This window comes from Daucus carota, chromosome 8 (assembly GCF_001625215.2).
Source record: "Daucus carota subsp. sativus chromosome 8, DH1 v3.0, whole genome shotgun sequence".
Classification (NCBI taxonomy): Eukaryota; Viridiplantae; Streptophyta; class Magnoliopsida; order Apiales; family Apiaceae; genus Daucus; species Daucus carota.
Genome location: NC_030388.2, coordinates 10,652,544 through 10,669,288, shown reverse-complemented (window position 1 = coordinate 10,669,288; position 16,745 = coordinate 10,652,544). Strand labels below are relative to the sequence as shown.

At 40.8% G+C, this 16,745-nt stretch overlaps 1 non-coding gene across 1 annotated transcript; it reads right to left on the bottom strand.

The window, feature by feature from the left end:
- Positions 1 to 7,614: 7,614 nt before the first annotated feature.
- On the bottom strand, positions 7,615 to 7,721 carry LOC135148569 (small nucleolar RNA R71). The gene has a single exon (XR_010286649.1). It is a non-coding gene; the product is annotated as a small nucleolar RNA R71 (small nucleolar RNA).
- Positions 7,722 to 16,745: the final 9,024 nt, after the last annotated feature.

Sequence of the window (16,745 nt, the reverse complement as noted above, 5' to 3'; positions counted from 1 at the left end):
TATCTGATTAATGACGACAAGCTGATTGAAAGCATCAATGTAAGATTTGATGATACCAAACTCCCAAGTCTCCAAAAGGAAAATGAATCTGATTCTCTGGAGTTTGAGAATTTAGAAGACATCTATTTAGGAGAAGATCAACCTGAAGCTGATATAAGGGAACCTAATACAAATGAAGGAAATGCTGATCCTGAACCATCTGGAGGAAGTATTGGTAACAATACAAATGATCATCATGGTCACAGTGGTCAAAGTGGAGGATCATCAAATAGAATCTACATCAGCTCAGGGGGAGTAAGTCAAAGTGCATCCACTAGTCATCACACTCAACACAACTATGATTTTGGTGAATCATCAAGATTGAATCTGCCAAGACAAAGGGTATGGAGTAGAGACCATCCTGTTGAACAAATCATTGGTGATCCAGACACAGGAGTGCAGACTAGAATAGCAACTACGAATGAATGCAACTTTGCTGGATTCTTGTCTCAGATAGAACCAAAGAAAGTTGAAGAGGCTCTAAGTGATCCAGATTGGGTATCTGCAATGCAGGAAGAACTCAATCAATTCGAAAGGCAGAAAGTTTGGAAGCTGGTGCCAAGACCTAAAGGAAAATCTATAGTTGGCACTAGATGGGTTTTTAGAAACAAACTGGATGAAGATGGTATTGTTACGAGGAATAAGGCAAGACTGGTTGCAAAGGGTTATTCACAAGAAGAAGGAATTGATTATGATGAAACCTATGCTCCAGTTGCTAGGCTTGAAGCAATCAGGATGTTCTTAGCATTTGCAGCACACTCCAACTTCAAAGTATATCAGATGGATGTGAAAAGTGCATTCCTGAATGGTGATCTGGAAGAGGAAGTCTATGTTGAACAACCCCCTGGGTTTGAAGACAAAGAATTTGAAGACTTCGTATACTTTCACATCAAAGCACTCTATGGCCTGAAGCAAGCCCCTCGAACCTGGTATGACACTCTTTCCAAGTTCTTACTTGAAAATGGTTTCACCAGAGGTATCATCGATAAAACTCTTTTCCATAAAAAGCATAAGGATGATATAATTCTTGTACAAGTATATGTCGATGACATTATATTTGGTTCTACTAATGATCTTTTGTGCGAAAGATTTGCTAAGTTAATGCAGAGCAAGTATGAGATGAGCATGATGGGAGAATTGTCCTTCTTCCTAGGACTTCAAGTCATTCAGAAGCCTGACGGTATTTTTATCTGCCAATCTAAATACATCAAGGATCTTCTGAAGAAATATGGAATGGAAGAAGCATCTCCTGCCAAAACTCCTATGCCAACTGCTGTCAAACTTGATCAGGACAAATCTGGTAAGTCAGTCGACATCACGAAGTATCGACGTATGATTGGCTCTCTCTTATACTTAACTGCTAGTAGACCAGATATCATGTTCGTAACTTGTTTATGTGCTAGATTCCAGGCTGATCCTAAAGAGTCACATCTTATAGCTGTTAAGCGTATTTTTAGGTATCTTAAGGGAACCCCCAATCTAGGGATTTGGTACCCTAAAGATACAGGTTTTAATCTGATTGGCTATACAGATTCTGACTTTGCAGGATGTAAGATTGATAGGAAAAGTACTTCAGGAAGCTGTCAGTTTCTTGGACGAAGGTTAGTGTCATGGTACAGCAAGAAGCAACACTCGGTATCTACGTCTACAGCTGAAGCTGAATACATAGCTGCTGGGAGTTGCTGTGCTCAAATCTTGTGGATGAGGAATCAACTACAAGATTATGGACTCATGTTGGATAAAATTCCGATTCTGTATGATAACACGAGTGCCATTGCCATTGCCAACAATCCTGTTCAACACTCCAGGACAAAGCATATTGATATCAGGTATCATTTCCTTCGCGAGCATGTCATGAATGGAACAGTAGAGTTACACTTTGTACCTACTGATCAACAAATTGCAGACATCTTCACTAAACCACTAGACGAATCCACTTTCTCTAGCCTGGTTGGTGAACTTGGGATGTTAAATATGTCTAATTAATTAGATAAGAAATAACTGCAATTTGTTCGTAAGTTCACAAGTTTTAAAATGTACATATTTTCAGGACTTATGAATTTACAAAGTGCATCCAGTATTTTATACATTTATCTGATAATTAGTTTTAGTTATTTGCCATGGTTTATATGACTTGCATGATTTTATGTGATTATGTGATTAATTGCTAAGTGGTAGATATTTAGAATTAATTTTCTTGAATTATTTAAGTGCTTATATTCAATTAATGAATATCAGTGTTTATTTAATTCATATTTTAATTATATTTGATTAATGGATTTGAAGCAATTCAAATTATTTTAAGTTGTTCATTAATTAAATTTTAATTAAAATACTTGCAGCATAATTAATTTGGATATTGGTTGACTAATTTTAATTTAGTTTAACTTTATTTAGATTAATTGTGATTTATTCAAGTTATTTATTAAATTATTTTGTCTCGAACAAAATAATTCAATAAACAATTTGAACTGTATGTTTGTACTGAACCCAAGCGCAAGGTTTGACCAAGTCAAAACTTGCGCCCAGGATCAGTTCTTGGCTTGGCTATTGTGACTTGAGTTATTTTCTAAGTCCCAAGTGTACATCCATACTCTCGTTCAACCAAGCGCAACATTTGACCAGAAAGTCAAACGTTGCGCCTCTGGTTCTTATGTATGTATATATATTCTCTCGACTTAGATTTTCTCTAAGTCACTGAAACTTGCGCCTCTATACTATTATGTATAGAGGGCATTTCGGTAAATTCTTTAGTTGCGCCAAGAGGGTCTTCTGTATTCTTTATGGAGGCTAGTTTTGTCTTTTCAAAACTCGCGCCTCGGTACACTGAGTGCATATATACACGGACTTAAACCATTTCTTTTCTTTCATCCTCACATACACACAAACATACATACACGAACACCACTGCCATTCAAATCACGAACTCGAGATTCTTTTAATCTCTAAAACTCAAACAAAACTCCATCCATTTGACATTCTGAGACCAGATTTAGGATCCCCTTTACAAGCTCTTCAGTTTCATATAAATCTTGTGACGATCCACTGTTGTTTTTCGAAGTGGTTTTTCGAGACTTTAGAACTTCTAGGCTAGTTTTGACTGAGTTTTTAGTGTCGAAAATTTGCGAAGCCGATCCCATAATCCTTAGAATTTCGAGAAGTACAACATACTTTAATTTCATCGAAATCTGAAATTCTTGGAATTAGGGTTTTACGGAGCGTTATTAATTAATTATTTTCGTGACATAAGTTGAAATTTGTTCGTTATTATTCGTGAAACGAAATTTATAATCATTTTTAATTTTAATTAAAAATGGCTGCAAATTTTGAGATTCCGAAAACAAATTTCACAATTGTTGAAAATAATAATTTAATTACGCAAGCGAATTATCGACGCTGGGTACGTTATATGTCTGAATTCTCGTATGCTAGATTTGCTATGACCGAATCTGTTTATCTTAACAAATCTCTTCTACGAGATTTCTTGTCTTCTATTTCTGTTGTGAATGCAGGACAGGTACTTGGTATTACTTGTCAAATTCAGGGACGAACACTATCAATTACTGAAAACACCCTGAACACTGCTCTGCAACTTCCAACAGAGAACTTTGAAGCTGTTCCAGATAGGGCTGAAAGGACAAACTTTTTCTTTGCTATTCACTGCCAGAGGGAGAATGGTGATCTTCCAGGAAAGATGTACGTCAAGCATTTACCCAGAGAATGGAATTTCTTCTTTAATTCCATTTCTCATGTATTTGCACCAAAGACTGGAGGGTTCCATGGAATTACTATCTTCAACCAGGAAATAGGAATTGCAATAGCACAGAACACAAGGATAAATCTGGGACACTTAATCATGGGAGCTTTTCAGGACTCCTTAAGGAAAAACAGGAATATACTCCTCTATCCTCGGTTCTTCCAGATTGTGCTGAATCAACTGCTGACTCCTGCTGAAAGAGCTGTCTATCCCAATATAGACAATGTTATATGCTCTTTCATGACTACCAGGGTCATTTCTATGCTGGAAAACTATCAGAACTACACCAACAATGAGGATGTGGTTCTTCCGGAGGCAATGCAAGAATTCTTAAACAACCAGAACTTGCCTCCACCACACATTCAAAATGTTGCTGATCCAGTGGTTCAGGAAGAGGAGGCCCCTGAAACACAAGCTGAAGAAGTCACTGAGTCATCTCATCAAGCTAATATCCCTGAGACTCAAACTTCACAAATGGAAGAGGAAGTGATAGTGGAAGATGCACAGACATCCTCAGATGACAATGCTCAATCTGAAGGAGAGGATTCATTACATGATAATTCTACTGATTCTGAGGATGAAGTGAATACTCCTGTTCAAACCACTGCAGCTGCACCTTCTAATGATGTGATGGTGGATGTTGATGATCTTTTCTCTAACACTTACAATCCACTGCTACAGTCAGGTATCCATTCTGATTCTGACAACTTATCATTTAGTGCACCTGATTGGGTTCAGAATCTTTTGGATTCCAATCAGCTTTCATCACTTCTCACAAGTGCCAATGAATTTGAAATCCCCCAAATTCATAACCAAGGCACCACTTCACAAACACCTGAAGCAGAAACTACTCTACCCCTCAGCCAACCACTTATTATTTCTGAGAGAGAGGGAGAAAGTGCCTTAAGTGCACCACAAAAGGAGGTTGTTTCTGAAACTGCAGCTCTGTCTCCTAGTCAGGAAAGGAGAATAGAACCTGAGACAACTGCAGATATGTCTATTTCTTCACCACCTCAGCCACATGATATTACAATGCACAGTGAGGTTGCACACACAGTTGAAGAATTGACGGTTGCTAACACTTTGTCGTCCATGTCAGGGATAGACACAGTTGTTTCTGATCCTATTCAGGGTCAAATGCCTTCACAGGCTTCTGGGGGAAACTTGGATGAATTGCCAAATTCTCCATCCTTGTCTACCCCCCTGGGAGGAACATTCCCAGATCCTTTAAGGGACTCTTCACCTCTCGAAGGTGAACGGCAATCTATTTCTGAGCCCTTCATTTCAGGAAGTGTGCCAGTTATAGAGGACTTGTCACAAAGTCATTCGCCGTCAAAGGCAGTTGTGGGAAACCAGGGTGCTTCGCCTATTCAAGGATCACATCCTTCGAGCCCTGTGTCTACCCACCCTGAGATTCCAACTCAGGATCCAACCAAGGACTCACTACCTTCGAGTAGTTGGCAACTTGTTTCTAATGACTCAGATTCATCTGACGAGGAAACTGAGGACGAAGGCTTACGAACCTTCATTGCACCTTCTGTGACCTCTCTAGAAGAGGCTAAGAAGATTTCTTCTGCAGGTACATCTAAGGCTGCTGGAACTTCTTTGAGTGAGAGGGAAACACCAACAGAATTTGATATACAGAAACCCTCTGATAAGTGGTATTTATACACACTTATAGGCCTTCATTTCCGCTTAAATTGGTTGGTTGTACTTAAGTGTTTAGTGTCTTTTGATGTGTTTTTAGTGTTTTTCTGTGCAGGTCACGAGTTGAGGTGATGAAGTGATTTTCTATCATTTTAGGTTGGTTTTGGTGCATTATTTGCAAGAATAGAGGATTGTGGATTCACCGCGACTTGGGATTTTGTGGGTATATCTTCTACAAATCCTCACGAGAGCACACTCGTCCACTAGAGCTATCTAGGGGTTTAAAGGGCTTGTTGCATGTGCTAAATGCAACCGTGATCACCTACGGAAGTGGTACTAGAAGCGAGGAAGGACATGCACGCGAGAACGAGCGAGAAACGAAGAAACGGGGCTGTCATCACAGACAGTAGTGCGCCCGCGCTACTTGTTAGCGCGCCCGCGCTACTAACTGCTGCAACTAGCGCGCCTGCGCTAAGTTAGCGCGGCCGCGCCCAGCAGAACTTCCCCGGGCCGATTTTTACAGCTTTTTAGTGGATTTTCGCAGCGGTCGAGGCCCGGTTGACTTGGTCAATGTATTTTTATTTCTCGTGTGTAAAACCCTAGCCTCATAGAAGTAGTTTGAGTAGAAGAGAACAATATAGTAGTTTTCAGTTTATTCAATCAAACACATTATCAGTTTGTATTAGATCGTTCTTCGCGAGGAAGTGACAGTTTCGAGCGAGATCGTGATCTTCAAATCTGTAACGTGTGATCTTTATTATTAATTCAAGCATTCTTATTCCATTTAATTCTTGTCTTTTATCTATCATGTTTTCATTAGAACCCATGATGTCGATTAGTTCGATTATGAACTAACCGCCTTCATGGGATTCTAATGGATTTATCGATGTAGTCTAGTAACGAATATTCATTACTTGATTTTGTGACGTACGTTGATTTCTTTGCATGAGCCGTACTTATTCTTCTTAGGAGAGTAGCTAACTTCTAAGTTGTTTGTTAATTCTTTCTGAAGCGAGAGTGGATGATTGAATTTAGAACTATGCCATGTAAACATAGGATTATGTGAATGAAACATAATTTGTGGTAGACTTGAACTATTTTTATCACCCTGTGTAATCACGATAGATGACTTGTTATTTAAACCTCTCTGCTTACACTACCGCTATAGAGATATAGGGTCTGAGCTCTGTTGGTGTCCATGAGATTTCTGTCTTAATTGCGGATTTTGATTGGTATGATATGTGTGCAACGAGAGTTGGCAGGTATTACTTTCGTGTTGTCTGATTAGGATCAACAGTCGCATGTTAATCAGTAATTTCAATTCTAGATGAATTCGATAATGAAGTTAGAATCCCATGTGTTTTCCTATTCTGAATTTGATTAGTAAATTTAGTTATTAGTATAAAAGAAACCAATCCTTGTTAATTGTCTTAGCAGTGATAATTGATCATACATTGTTGCATAGGTGCATATTCTTAATTCACCAGTCTCTGTGGGATCGAACTTAATATATTACTTGTGATCACGTGCGCTTGCGTGTAGATTTCACCGAACAAGTTTTTGGCGCCGCTGCCGGGGACTCGGTGTTAATTAATTAGTTTATGTACTTGTCATCAGTGTGCATTAAAATTCACTGACTAGGATTCTATTCTCTTCTCACTTTTCTTCTTTTCTTTATTTCAGGTACTTGGATCGCGTTTATGCAAACACGTTCTCAAACCCGTAAAAGAAAAGCAATTGATTCATCTTCATCTTCTTCTTTTGATTCTGAAACAATGACAGAACCTGAAGCACAACCAGACAGTAAGGCATTAAAGGATTTCTCTATGCCAAAGATCGATGATATCCAATCAAGCATCGTCAGGCCTGCAATCGCAGCCAAAGCCTTTGAAATCAAACCAGGAACTATTCAAATGGTCCAGAACTCGGTACAGTATGGGGGTTCTCCTACTGAAGACCCCAATATGCATATACGGAATTTTATAGAGATCTGTGACACTTTCAAATTCAATGATGTCTCTGATGAAGCTGTGAAGCTAAGGCTTTTCCCATTTTCACTGAGAGATAAGGCTAAGGGATGGTTACATTCTTTACCATCTGGTTCGATTACTACATGGGAAGATCTAGCTCAGAAATTTCTCACTAAATTCTTCCCCATGGCAAAGACTGCTGCACTACGAAATGCTCTATCTCAATTTTCTCAACAATCAGGAGAAACATTCTGTGAAGCCTGGGAGCGATATAAGGAGATGCTAAGGAAGTGTCCCCATCATGGCATGCCGGATTGGATGCAAATAAACAGTTTCTATAATGGTCTGGGACCTCAATCCAGACCTATGCTTGATGCTGCTTCTGGAGGTGCGCTATGGGCTAAGAGTTATGAAGAAGCTTATGATCTTATTGAAATGATGGCTGCTAATGAATATCAGAACCCTACTCAAAGACTTACTCAAGGAAAGGTAGCCGGAATTCTTGATCTTGATACGTCTACAGCTATAGCAGCTCAACTTAAGGCTCTCACGATGAAAGTCGATTCTTTGGCTCACCAAGGAATTCAACAGCCAATCTCTATTTGCGAATTATGTGCTGGTACTCATGCTACTGATCAGTGTGCCATTTCTAGTGAATCAGCACAATTTGTGAGCAACTTTCAGAGAGGTCAACAGCCTGCTCCAGCTACTTACCACCCTAACAACCGAAATCATCCGAATTTCAGCTGGAGTAATAATCAGGGTTATAATCAGCCTCAACAAGGATTTCAACAGGGACCTAAATAGTATAGTCAGGCTGGGACTTCACAACAGTATGCACCTAAACAGCCATATCACCCTCCGGGATTTCAGAATCATGGGCAAACAAATAACGAAAGGTCTGACATGGAAGAGCTAAGACTCATGTACAAGAGTCAGGCAGTAACTTTAAAAGCCTTGGAGACACAAGTCGGTCAGTTGGCTAACGCTTTATTAAGCAGACCACAGGGGAATCTCCCTAGTGATACAGAGGTACCAGGTAAGAGGGACCCTAAAGAGCAAGTCCAATCCATTACGCTGAGATCGGGAAAAACTACAACAGGGTCTACCTCAACATCAGTACAAGATCAAGGTGATGAACCGCAAGAAATTCCAACAGAACTTCCTTCGAACACAATTGGCATCAACACTACTGTTGAAAAGGATAAGGCTAGTCCTGCAGCTGCTCCGATGTCAAAACCAGTATATCCACCACCTCCATTTCCTAGGAGGTTAAAAAAACAGCAGCTGGATAAACAATTTGGTAAATTCCTAGAAGTATTTAAAAAGCTTCACATCAACATTCCGTTTGCTGAAGCACTCGAGCAAATGCCTAGCTACGCCAAATTCATGAAGGGTATTCTTTCGAAAAAGCTAAAGCTCGAAGAGTTAGAGACAGTGGCTTTAACAGAGGAATGTAGTGCTGTGCTTCAACAGAAATTACCACCTAAGCTGAAAGACCCGGGAAGCTTTACTATCCCTTGCACTATTGGGAAGTTCTCTTTTGATAAGTGTCTGTGCGATTTGGGAGCTAGCATCAACCTGATGCCTCTATCGATCTTCACACAACTTGGCCTGCCAGAGCTCAAGCCGACAAACATGTCTTTGCAGCTAGCTGATCGTTCGATCACATATCCGAGGGGTATAATTGAAGATGTGCTGGTCAAGGTTGATAAATTAATATTCCCAGCCGACTTTGTGATTCTTGATTTTGAAGAAGACAAAAGAATTCCTATCATCTTGGGCAGACCCTTTTTAGCCACCGGACAAACCTTGATCGATGTACAAAAAGGGGAACTTACAATGAAAATACAAGATCAGACGGTCACGTTCAACGTATTCAATGCAATGAAATTACCAACTGATGAGGAATCTTGTTTCAGTATGGATGTACTTGATACTACGGCAGAAGCTAATAGCCAGCGGGTTTTACAGAATGATGCATTGGAAGCAATCCTTACCAATGATGAGGAATTGGACAGTGAAGAAGAATTGGAAGAGATCCATCATCTTAACTCATCACCTTGGCGAAGGAATTTTGAACCACCTGTCGAATCTCTTGGCTTGAAAGAATTAAAGGAAGATCACAAACCACTACAACCATCAGTGATCGAAGCACCTAAACTTGAACTTAAACCGCTACCGGATCACTTGAGGTATGCCTTTCTTGGTGAACATTCTACTCTTCCTGTTATTATTGCCGCTAACTTGTCAGGTGAGGAAGAGGAAAAACTTTTGAGGGTGCTAAGGGAATTCAAAACAACAATTGGGTGGACTATAGCTGATATCAAGGGAATCAGTCCATCATTTTGTCAACACAAAATTCTTCTTGAAGAAGGAAGCAAACCTTCAGTGGAACAACAAAGAAGATTAAATCCTATCATGAAGGAGGTTGTAAAGAAAGAGATTCTTAAATGGCTCGATGCAGGTATCATATATCCAATTTCTGACAGCTCATGGGTGAGCCCAGTACAATGTGTGCCTAAGAAAGGAGGCATGACAGTAGTAGCCAACGAAAAAGGGGAACTCATCTCAACTCGAACTGTCACCGGTTGGAGGATTTGCATGGACTACAGAAAGCTGAATAAAGCTACAAGAAAGGATCACTTCCCTCTGCCTTTTATTGATCAGATGCTTGACAGGTTGGCTGGCCATGAGTTCTATTGTCTGTTAGATGGGTATTCTGGCTATAATCAGATTGCTATTTCTCCGAAGGATCAAGAAAAGACAACCTTTACATGCCCTTATGGTACTTTCGCATTCCGAAGAGTACCTTTTGGCTTATGTGGTGCACCAGCCACGTTTCAAAGGTGCATGATGGCAATATTCTCAGAGATGATCGGCATCAATGTGGAGGTATTCATGGACGACTTTTCTGTATTTGGAACATCTTATGACGAATGCCTCACGAATCTGAGAATGGTTCTTGAGCGCTGTGTGGAAACTAATCTGATTCTCAATTGGGAAAAATGCCATTTTATGGTGCAAGAAGGAATCATTTTGGGACATAAGGTATCTGCCAACGGACTGGAAGTTGATAAAGCGAAGGTGGAAACAATTAAAAATCTACCTCCACCACTCTCGGTTAAAGGCATCCGAAGCTTCCTTGGTCATGCAGGTTTCTATCGACGGTTCATTAAGGACTTCTCAAAAATTTCTAAACCTCTTTGCAATCTGCTAGAGAAAGACATCCCATTCAAATTTGATGAAAAGTGCTTGGAAGCATTTGAAATTTTGAAAAAGAAGTTGACATCAACACCTATCATTACTGCACCTGATTGGAGTAAACCGTTTGAATTAATGTGTGATGCCAGCGATTATGCTGTAGGAGCGGTACTGGGCCAGCGTACAAGTAATGTGTTTCATGTTATCTATTATGCCAGCAAAACATTAAATGATGCACAATTGAACTACACTACTACTGAAAAAGAACTTCTAGCTATTGTCTTTAGCTTTGAGAAGTTCAGGTCTTATCTTCTTGGAACAAAGGTAGTGGTATACACTGATCATGCAGCCATTCGGTATCTCATCTCAAAGAAGGATTCTAAACCAAGACTAATTCGCTGGGTTCTATTACTCCAAGAATTTGATGTGGAAATTAAAGATCGGAAGGGCACAGAAAATCAGGTAGCTGATCATTTATCCCGACTGGAAGATCACAGCAAACAAACCACCGACAACACGCTAATCAATGAATTCTTCCCAGATGAACAGTTGTTTGAAGTTGAGGCAGAAGAGCCATGGTTTGCTGACATTGTAAATTATTTGGTGAGTAAGATCATTCCTCCAGAATTCTCTTATGCTCAACGCAAGAAATTCCTTCACGATGTGAAATGGTATATTTGGGATGAACCCTTTCTGTTTAAACAAGGAGTCGATCAAATTCTCAGACGATGTATTCCCAATAATGAAGTTGAGGGAGTTTTGCGCGAGTGCCATTCCACTGGTTATGGGGGCCATTACAGCGGAGAGAAAACAGCAAAGAGGGTACTTCAAGCAGGTTTTTACTGGCCAACTCTATTTAAAGATGCTCATCAGTATGTGTTGGGTTGCGATCGATGTCAACGTACAGGTAATATCTCTAGGAGGAATGAAATGCCTCTTAAAATGCTCTTGGAAGTCGAAATATTTGATGTTTGGGGTATCGACTTCATGGGACCGTTCGTTTCATCTTGCAACAACCAGTATATTCTATTGGCAGTGGATTATGTGTCTAAATGGGTGGAGGTAAAAGCTTTACCTACAAATGATGCTAAGGTGGTCTTGCAATTTCTTCAAAAACAAATCTTTACCCGTTTCGGAGTCCCTAGGGTCATTATCAGTGATGAAGGCTCTCATTTCTGCAATCGGAAATTCACAACCTTGATGACGAGGTATAATATCAATCACCGGGTTGCTACTGCTTATCATCCTCAAACGAATGGTCAAGCTGAAGTGTCTAACAGAGAGATCAAACGCATATTAGAAAAGGTGGTTAACCCTTCTAGAAAAGATTGGTCCTTACGATTAGATGAGGCTGCTTGGGCTTATCGAACAGCTTACAAAACACCGTTAGGTACTTCTCCATTTCAGCTAGTGTTTGGGAAAGCTTGTCACTTACCAGTAGAGTTGGAACATAAAGCTTATTGGGCACTAAAGAAGTTGAATTTCGACTTACAGTTAGCTGGAGAAAAACGCATGATTCAACTCAATGAGTTGGAAGAGTTTCGCCTCCGTGCTTATGAAAATAACAAACTCTACAAAGAAAAGGTGAAAAGATTGCATGATCAGCGGCTGATACAAAAATCGTTTGTGGTTGGTCAATTGGTTCTACTGTATAACTCTCGGTTGAAGCTATTTCCAGGGAAACTCAAATCACGCTGGTCGGGACCATTTACAGTCAAGACGGTATTTCCCCACGGTGCAGTAGAAATCTATGCCAAATCACCGGATGAATCATTTAAAGTTAATGGTCAACGGTTGAAACCTTACTTTGGCGGAAATGTGAATCGTGAGGTACAAACCACGATTCTTCAATCAGAATCGGATTAATTCTGGACTTCACGTCGAGCTAACGACGTTAAACAAGCGCTTCGTGGGAGGCAACCCACGCATTGGAACCACATTGTACCATTGTAAACCTCAAAAACACAAAAAATCGAAAAATTCAGCCCCCGGGTGTCAGACACTAGCGCGCCCGCGCTAGTGTCAGCGCGCCCGCGCTAAGTTGCACAGCGCGCCCGCGCTACACTTAGCGCGGCCGCGCTACTGACTGCCGAGCCAGGCGATTTTTCTCCCAAAAATATTTTCTTTTCGTTTTTAAAAGCCCACAATCCTAATTTTGCATGCCTAGCCCGAAATACATCTTATTAAACCCTAACTCAGCTCTCCAATCCTTATATAAACACAAAACCCATCTCCAAATCCCATTATAATTCTTTAAACCCTAATTATATATACACATCCATACACATAACCTTCATCCAATCTCTCAAACCCACTACACACACATCTCTTGCAACTCTAAATCTCTACCAATGGCACCCAAAAGAGCCCGAAGATCACAAGGAACAAGCACCCAAGCCCCTACATCTAGCGATTCTTCCTCGATGGGTGAGGTTGAGTTCACTTCCGATGGAGCACGAACCGAGTTTCAACGGCTTATAAATAAGTCGTTAGTCAAGGAGAGGGGATTCTTACCCACGGCGGAAGATGGTGAGCTTTTGAACATGGTTCAAGAGCGGGGTTGGGAGTCTTTTTGCGAGGCTCCGGAGGCGGTTCCCTTGGCTATTATTCGAGAATTTTATGCTAATGCCAAGGAGAATCGCGATGGATTCACGGTGGTGCGGGGAATCCGAGTTGATTATAGTGCGGAGGCGATCCGTAGGGTGATTGGGGGGCGTGCCAAGCGCCGTAATGAAGAAGATTGGGTTGTTGAGAGGATTGGGCGTGCCAAACGCCGGTTTGATGATGATCCGATTGATCTTGAGCGGTTGGTGTATGACATGTGTGTACCGGACACGCATTGGAAGATGACTGCACCTCCTTTGCCGGCACATGTTTCTTTTCCTGCAGCCGCTTTGAACCGGTATGCGAAGGCGTGGAATGCCTTCATCTGTGCTAACATCATGCCATCTTCTCATGGGCATGAGGTGACAGTGGATAGAGCGATTCTGCTCTTTGGGATTGTCTCAGGCAAGTATATTGATCTGGGACATGTTATTCATCAGGGGATGCTGAGGTTCTTACGGGGAGGAACCACTGGTGCCATTCCATATGGCACAATTGTTACGAAGCTCTGTCGATCAAGCGGTGTTCGTTGGCCAGCCAACGAGCAACTACAGTTGCCGGGAACACCTATTGATCATTCGGCGATCAGTCGGATGACGGAGTGGGATGGAGGAGTTCCCCACCCTCGAGGCCTCGGGTACATATATGATGAGGTGCCAGGGGGACGTCCAGCATTTGTGAGGAGGGAGCAGCCTAGAGCTTCTGGAGCTGGTACTTCACAGACGGAGAGGAGCTCCGAACCGATGGGAGATGCTCATTATCGACGCCTAGCGAGACGGATGGATACCATGCATGACATCCACCAGAGGTTTGCTTTTGACTTGACACAGGCTCTAGGTAGTGCTTTCCAGGCACAGGGGGTCACAGTTCAGTGGCCAGTATTCGGAGCAGGGATGCAGTATCCTCCACCTGATTCACCTCCAGCAGAGGAGGGGGAGGACTCGGACTCCGAGTAGGTATGTGGGCGCTCTAGCCTTTTTATCACTTTCAATGGGGACATTGAAAATTTTAGGTTTGGGGGTGGTAATCTAAGGAAGAGCATTTATTATTGCATGTGTTAGTTAGTTCATGTAGTTCACGTTTTTTTTTATTTTGCTTTGATTATTTCTCACGTTTTTCTATTTTTCTCATAATTTTTTTATTTTTACATGTTTAGTAGTAATTGTCGTAGCTAGTATCACGAGCATTTGCATGAATTGTGAAGTTAAGCCAAGTTAATTGCCTATGATGAGTTATGTGCGTAGTTCTTGATTAGTAATTTCAATTGCAATGCTAGGTTAGTACTTGGAAATTGCTTGTGTTGGAAATTGTAATTCACATATGTTCTTGAGATAGGATTTAAACGAAATTCCATGAATTCTAGGATTGAATTGAACACCCTTCAGCTTAGGTCTGTAAATCTTAAGTTTGGGGGAACTGAGGAGTAGATATACCTTTCTAAAAGAAAAAGAAAAAAAAAATATAGAAAAAAAAAATTAGTAGTAATAAATTCACTAGAAAAATAAGTGGTAGAATTAACTAGGTTGAGCTCATTAGTACTCGAGTAATTAAGTCTGAGGGGACTTTGTGCCTAGCAACCTAAAGCCCTCGTGGTTTGGGATTGTTGACCCAACGCTCGCTACATGGGTACTAGTGCATAAATCTTTAGGGATCTCAACCATTGCACAGTTAAATAAACCACTAGAATAAAGTGAATAATTGGTGTGTGAAGTCTTGTGGTGTTCGTAACGCATTTACACTGCGAAGCGCTCTGACCTTAGACCGAGCAATTAATCACCAATAAAAAGAAAAAAATATAAGGAATAAAATAGAAGGGTGTGGACATTCTTTGGGACCTTGGCTTTTAGTTGGACTTGAGTGACGGGGTGTTAGTTTTAAACTTTTACGATTCTTGATTGGGATTCTGTGGGAGTAGTAGTTTTTGTCTTGTCTCAATAAACGAGCATGCTTGCACACATTGGCACTCCACACTTGTAAATAGAAGAGTAATTGACTTGGTAGCGAGAGAAGTGAAATTCGAGAACATTAGCACAATCTGAGGTATTATAATTGACAAGGCAATTACTTCATAGTTCACTCATTCATCACGTAGTTGCATTCATGCATTGCATTGTATTATTGTTAGTGTCTTTGACGCTTGAGGACAAGCATCAGTTTAAGTTTGGGGGTGTGATAAGTGGTATTTATACACACTTATAGGCCTTCATTTCCGCTTAAATTGGTTGGTTGTACTTAAGTGTTTAGTGTCTTTTGATGTGTTTTTAGTGTTTTTCTGTGCAGGTCACGAGTTGAGGTGATGAAGTGATTTTCTATCATTTTAGGTTGGTTTTGGTGCATTATTTGCAAGAATAGAGGATTGTGGATTCACCGCGACTTGGGATTTTGTGGGTATATCTTCTACAAACCCTCACGAGAGCACACTCGTCCACTAGAGCTATCTAGGGGTTTAAAGGGCTTGTTGCATGTGCTAAATGCAACCGTGATCACCTACGGAAGTGGTACTAGAAGCGAGGAAGGACATGCACGCGAGAACGAGCGAGAAACGAAGAAACGGGGCTGTCATCACAGACAGTAGCGCGCCCGCGCTACTTGTTAGCGCGCCCGCGCTACTTGTTAGCGCGCCCGCGCTACTAACTGCTGCAACTAGCGCGCCTGCGCTAAGTTAGCGCGGCCGCGCCCAGCAGAACTTCCCCGGGCCGATTTTTACAGCTTTTTAGTGGATTTTCGCAGCGGTCGAGGCCCGGTTGACTTGGTCAATGTATTTTTATTTCTCGTGTGTAAAACCCTAGCCTCATAGAAGTAGTTTGAGTAGAAGAGAACAATATAGTAGTTTTCAGTTTATTCAATCAAACACATTATCAGTTTGTATTAGATCGTTCTTCGCGAGGAAGTGACAGTTTCGAGCGAGATCGTGAACTTCAAATCTGTAACGTGTGATCTTTATTATTAATTCAAGCATTCTTATTCCATTTAATTCTTGTCTTTTATCTATCATGTTTTCATTAGAACCCATGATGTCGATTAGTTCGATTATGAACTAACCGCCTTCATGGGATTCTAATGGATTTATCGATGTAGTCTAGTAACGAATATTCATTACTTGATTTTGTGACGTACGTTGATTTCTTTGCATGAGCCGTACTTATTCTTCTTAGGAGAGTAGCTAACTTCTAAGTTGTTTGTTAATTCTTTCTGAAGCGAGAGTGGATGATTGAATTTAGAACTATGCCATGTAAACATAGGATTATGTGAATGAAACATAATTTGTGGTAGACTTGAACTATTTTTATCACCCTGTGTAATCACGATAGATGACTTGTTATTTAAACCTCTCTGCTTACACTACCGCTATAGAGATATAGGGTCTGAGCTCTGTTGGTGTCCATGAGATTTCTGTCTTAATTGCGGATTTTGATTGGTATGATATGTGTGCAACGAGAGTTGGCAGGTATTACTTTCGTGTTGTCTGATTAGGATCAACAGTCGCATGTTAATCAGTAATTTCAATTCTAGATGAATTCGAT